Source organism: Lepidochelys kempii, chromosome 3, assembly GCF_965140265.1.
Source record: "Lepidochelys kempii isolate rLepKem1 chromosome 3, rLepKem1.hap2, whole genome shotgun sequence".
Classification (NCBI taxonomy): domain Eukaryota; kingdom Metazoa; phylum Chordata; order Testudines; family Cheloniidae; genus Lepidochelys; species Lepidochelys kempii.
The window spans coordinates 60,590,074-60,596,073 of NC_133258.1; positions in this window are offsets into that span (position 1 = coordinate 60,590,074).

Below are 6,000 nucleotides of genomic sequence, written 5' to 3' on the forward strand. Positions count from 1 at the left end.
CATCTTCAGAAACTCTGGTCTGTTTCAAAAGCTGCAGGAAGGGACTTTATTCCCAGACCAGAAAATAACTGTTGGGGATGTTGAAATGCCTATATGTATCCTTGGGGACCCAGCCTACCCCTTAATGCCGTGGCTCATGAAGCCGTACACAGGCAGCCTGGACAGTAGTCAGGAGCTGTTCAACTACAGGCTGAGCAAGTGCAGAATGGTGGTAGAATGTGCATTTGGACGTTTAAAGGCGCGCTGGCGCAGTTTACTGACTCGCTTAGACCTCAGCAAAACCAATATTCCCACTGTTATTACTGCTTGCTGTGTGCTCCACAATATCTGTGAGAGTAAGGGGGAGACGTTTATGGCGGGGTGGGAGGCTGAGGCAAATCGCCTAGCTGCTGGTTACGCGCAGCCAGACACCAGGGCGGTTAGAAGAGCACAGGAGGGCGCGGTACGCATCAGAGAAGCTTTGAAAACCAGTTTCATGACTGGCCAGGCTACGGTGTGAAAGTTCTGTTTGTTTCTCCTTGATGAAACCCGCCGCCCCTTGGTTCACTCTACTTCCCTGTAAGCTAACCACCCTCCCCTCCTCCCTTTAATCATTGCTTGCAGAGGCAATAAAGTCATTGCTGCTTCACAGTCATGCATTCGTTATTCATTCATCACACAAATAGGGAGATGACTACCAAGGTATCCCAGGAGGGGTGGTGGAGGGAAGGAAAATGCCACACAGCACTTTAAGCACAGCACTTTAAAAGTTTACAACTTTAAAATTTATTGAATGACAGCCTTCTTTTTTTTTGGGCAATCCTCTGTGGTGGAGTGGCTGGTTGGCCGGAGGCCCCCCCCCCACCGCATTCTTGGGCGTCTGGGTGTGGAAGCTATGGAACTTGGGGAGGAGGGCGGTTGGTTACAGAGGGGCAGCAGTGGCAGTCTGTGCTCCAGCTGCCTTTGCTGCAGCTCAACCATACACTGGAGCATACTGGTTCGGTCCTGCAGCAGCCTCAGCATTGAATCCTGCCTCCTCTCATCATGCTGCCGCCACATTTGAGCTTCAGCCCTGTCTTCAGCCCACCACTTACTCTCTTCAGCCCTCCATCTCTCCTCCCGGTCATTTTGTGCTTTCCTGCACTCTGACATTATTTGCCTCCACGCATTCGTCTGTGCTCTGTCAGTGTGGGAGGACAGCATGAGCTCGGAGAACATTTCATCGCGAGTGCGTTTTTTTTTCTTTAGAAGCTTCACTAGCCTCTGGGAAGGAGAAGATCCTGTGATCATTGAAACACATCCAGCTGGTGGAGAAAAAAAAAGGGACAGCGGTATTTAAAAAGACACATTTTATAAAACAGTCGCTACACTCTTTCAGGGTAAACCTTGCTGTTAACATTACATACATAGCACATGTGCTTTCGTTACAAGGTCGCATTTTGCCTCCTCCCACCGCGTGACTACCCCCTCAACCTTCCCCCCTCCCTGTGGCTAACAGCGGGGAACATTTCTGTTTAGCCACAGGCAAACAGCCCAGCAGGAATGGGCTCCTCTGAGTGTCCACTGAAGAAAAGCACTCTATTTCAACCAGGTGACCATGAATTATATCTCACTCTCCTGAGGATAACACAGAGAGATAAAGAACGGATTTTGGTTGAATGCCAGCAAACATACACTGCAATGCTTTGTTCTACAGTGATTCCCGAGTACGTGTTACTGGCCTGGAGTGGTAAAGTGTCCTACCATGAAGGACGAAATAAGGCTGCCCTCCCCAGAAACCTTTTGCAAAGGCTTTAGGACTACATCTAGGAGAACCGCAAATGCCAGGGCAAAGTAATCCTTTCACATGCTTGCTTTTAAACCATGTATAGCATTTTAAAAGGTACACTCACCAGAGGTCCCTTCTCCGCCTGCTGGGTCCAGGAGGCAGCCTTGGGTGGGTTCGGGGGGTACTGGCTCCAGGTCTAGGGTGAGAAACAGTTCCTGGCTGTCGGGAAAACCGGTTTCTCCGCTTGCTTGCTGTGAGCTATCTACAACCTCCTCCTCATCATCATCTTCTTCGTCCCCAAAACCTACTTCCGTATTGCCTCCATCTCCATTGAAGGAGTCAAACAACACGGCTGGGGTAGTGGTGGCTGAACCCCCTAAAATGGCATGCAGCTCATCATAGAAGCGGCATGTTTGGGGCTCTGACCCAGAGCGGCTGTTCGCCTCTCTGGTTTTCTGGTAGGCTTGCCTCAGCTCCTTCAGTTTCACGCGGCACTGCTTCGGGTCCCTGTTATGCCCTCTGTCCTTCATGCCCTGGGAGATTTTCACAAAGGTTTTGGCATTTCGAAAACTGGAACGGAGTTCTGATAGCATGGATTCCTCTCCCCAAACAGCGATCAGATCCCGTACCTCCCGTTCGGTCCATGCTGGAGCTCTTTTGCGATTCTGGGACTCCATCATGGTCACCTGTGCTGATGAGCTCTGCATGGTCACCTGCAGCTTGCCACGCTGGCCAAACAGGAAATGAGATTCAAAAGTTCGCGGTTCTTTTCCTGTCTACCTGGCCAGTGCATCTGAGTTGAGAGTGCTGTCCAGAGCGGTCAGAATGGAGCACTCTGGGATAGCTCCCGGAGGCCAATACCATCGAATTGTGTCCACAGTACCCCAAATTCGAGCCGGCAACGTCGATTTAAGCGCTAATCCACTTGTCAGGGGTGGAGTAAGGAAATCGATTTTAAGAGCCCTTTAAGTCGAAATAAAGGGCTTCATTGTGTGGACGGGTGCAGGTTTAAATCGATTTAACGCTGCTAAATTTGACCTAAAGTCCTAGTGTAGACCAGGGCTTACATACATGTTTAGCTCTTACTGAAGTCAATGGGACAGAAGCACACACTTAAAGTTACGCAAGTGCTGACCTAAATAGGGGTGGATGTAAACATTTGCTTACATGCTTTCCTGCATCAGGGCTACCATGTGGCTGATTCCACTCCCAACTAATGCACCCATTGCTGCTTCCCCAGCGAGAATTTCAAACCCCTTCTGCCTAGCACGCACATTCTGCTTTCCAGCCTGGGCTCCATTTCAATCTATGCCTCACCAGCCATAGCCACATGTGACTTGAAGTCTGCCCCAAGTACCTGCTTTAGTTGATTAGGAACCTGATATAGTGCACATAACTGCCCAGTATTTTTTCAATATACGATCTTATTTATGTCTCAACCAATTAATCCAAACTTGGCAAGGCACTAATTCCTTCTCACATAGAGGAGCAGTTCCTCATGCAAATAGCCCCATTAAAGCCAGTGAGTCTACTCACGTAAGTAATTACTCCACAGTTGGGCCCTTAATACTGCCCAAAAGCAACTCTGAAGTTTTGAATCCCAACACAAAATCATGGGAGTACTTTTCAGATAGTGTGAAAATTTCCTGTTCTCATGTTCAAATAGGGTTAATCCCATTTTTGTGGGGCAAAAATACCTTAAGGCTGAAAGAAGCTAAGAAATTTAAGATTAAAAGCTTACAATCAAGTGGCCAATTGGGATGGATAAACGTGTCTGGATGAAATAACTTTTGAACAGCTATTGAAAACAAACCCAAACTCTAGACCCTTTAAGGTTCATCATTCTCTGGTGGCCATGTCAGCTTTAACTAGACCATCAATTAAGGAATATGACAATAAGACAGTCTCATGAGATCTGTGTTTAACTATGATACCACCACTGCCCCACAGCTATGGAGCTTTGAAAAGTTACTGTTCCTTCAACAGCCTGAATCACATAAGTGCTATGTAAGTGTGCAATTTGTGGTCTGAATGTGTAGACGTGCCAATGCGCCTTTTTAATATGATTCTTCCATCTTAGATGTTGCTTACCTCACAGAGAATGGGGTACAGAGGACATCCCACATTTATTAATTGGTTGCAAAGCACCCTACAGTACTAAAATATGTGAACCCTTTCTTTTTTTTAGTAAATATGGAAGAACCTTTTGTGAGCATAGCATTCAGTTCCTCATCGGTGATGTTCCAGCAAGCGTTGCAATAAATCCAGTTTCTGAATTTAGTCCTCTGAGGACCTCAAGATAGGCCAAAACCAAATGAATTTGTTTGGCTCTTTGAATGTGCTGCATACAGTATTGCCTGATAATTCACTAACAAATTTATAACTTGGTTTTCAAGGGGGAATAAAGGGAAATAATTGGCCTCAAAGGAAGCATCTTTAAGAACAAACATGTTTTCTCTGTGTTCTCTTAGGGAAAGAACCACTGGGGAAAAAAAACAGTGGCAGGTAGTGCTTTTATTACTGGAAAAACCGCTCTTGATATATTATTAGTTTGAAACTCAGTAACTCAGGTAACATCTCTCCTAAAGGATTTATCTTTTCTATGAGGCCCTATGAACTCTAGGGTCTGTTGCTGTGGAGGGTGTGAGAGAGATGTAAGCAAATAAATATTTTCCTCTGAAAACCATGCTGAAGTCAAAGATTCTCTAATGTCAAATGACATAGTATATTTTCCTTCTTTTCTTTTTGGGCTGTTGCCTGATGCCTCAATGACAACTTGATTAACGAAAAGAAAAGGAGATGCTGATCATGAAAGATCTAGAAATTTATTTTTTAAAATAAAACGCGCTAGCTATTAAACATTTTATTCTGGATCTTCAGTAGGTATAAATCAACATAGCTCAACTGATTTTTAAAAATAAATGATCAAGTCAATGGAGTCACACGGATTTATGCCAGCTTAGGATCTGGCCCTTTAAATATGTGTAGCTTGCTTAACACTAAGGCTATTCTAGCATACCTTCCAAGATCATTGTCTTCTATTTTCTGAAGTTAAGCATGGTTTAAAGTTCAACTTGGCCTGGCCTCAGACTGCTTATTTGACTCTTTGGCCCAGATACTGAGCAGTTCACCCCATGCTAATGGGTCTCCCACAGCCTTGCCCTAACAATACTCCTGAATGCTTGGCTAGTGAGTCCTGCTCAGAGGTCAAAATGATTGCCAGCTGTGGGGTCAAGAAGGAATTTTCTCCCAGGTCAGTTGATCAGGGACCTTGGGGGAGTGGGGGAGTCATCTTGCTCTGCAGCATGGAGTGCAGATCACCTACTAGGATCATCTGGGTATATTTCTCCTAATCCAGTTGTCTGCCTATGGCCCACAACAGGTTAGTGTTCTGAGGACAGAAATACTAGAGTCTAAAGTCACTGTGCTCAATGTAGAGGTATCTGGGTTAAATATAATGGCCTGTGATATACAGGAGGTCATACTAGATAATCTAATGGCCTCTTCTGGCCTTAAACCCTATGAAACTAAGTGGTGCCTTTATATGGGCTTGGAACTGTCTCAGCTGATCAGAGCACTGCAAGTTGCTGCATTATTAGTGGCTATGGGGAATCTGGTTTACATAACGACCATATAGTTATTTCTGAATATTCCACTCGGACCACTGTCCCAGAACACACATCCATATGTCCTCATAAATAAAGTCACTACACTATCTGAATCCCTCTGAAAGCTCTCTCCCCACCTACCTGAGATAAGAGATAGAATGGGTCATTATCCAATTGCACATAAATGAAAGTGTGTGCACACCTCTTGCATCCATGTATACTGGCTCTCCGCCAGGCTGACAAATTCTCAGCAAAATCAGGCCAGTAGAGACAGGTATGAAGCATGATTTCCCAGATGCTCCAGTGTTAAGACACAAGGTGCTCCACTAGGGCAAAGAAAACTCATTCAGGTGAGCTCACTACTCCCTCAACCAGGTTTTTTTTTTCCATTGATACATATATTTTAATGCCAGAAGGGACCAATATGACCATCTCATTTGACCTTCTATATACCACAGGCCATAGGACCTAACACAGTAATTCCTTCATTAAGCCCATAAATTCTGTGTGAACTAGCATATCTTTTAGAAAGAGATCCAGTCTTGATTTAAAGACTTCATGTAATGGAGAAGCCACCATGTTTCTTGGTAAATTGTTCCAATACTTATTACTCTCACTGTTAAAATTTACACCCTATTTCTAGTC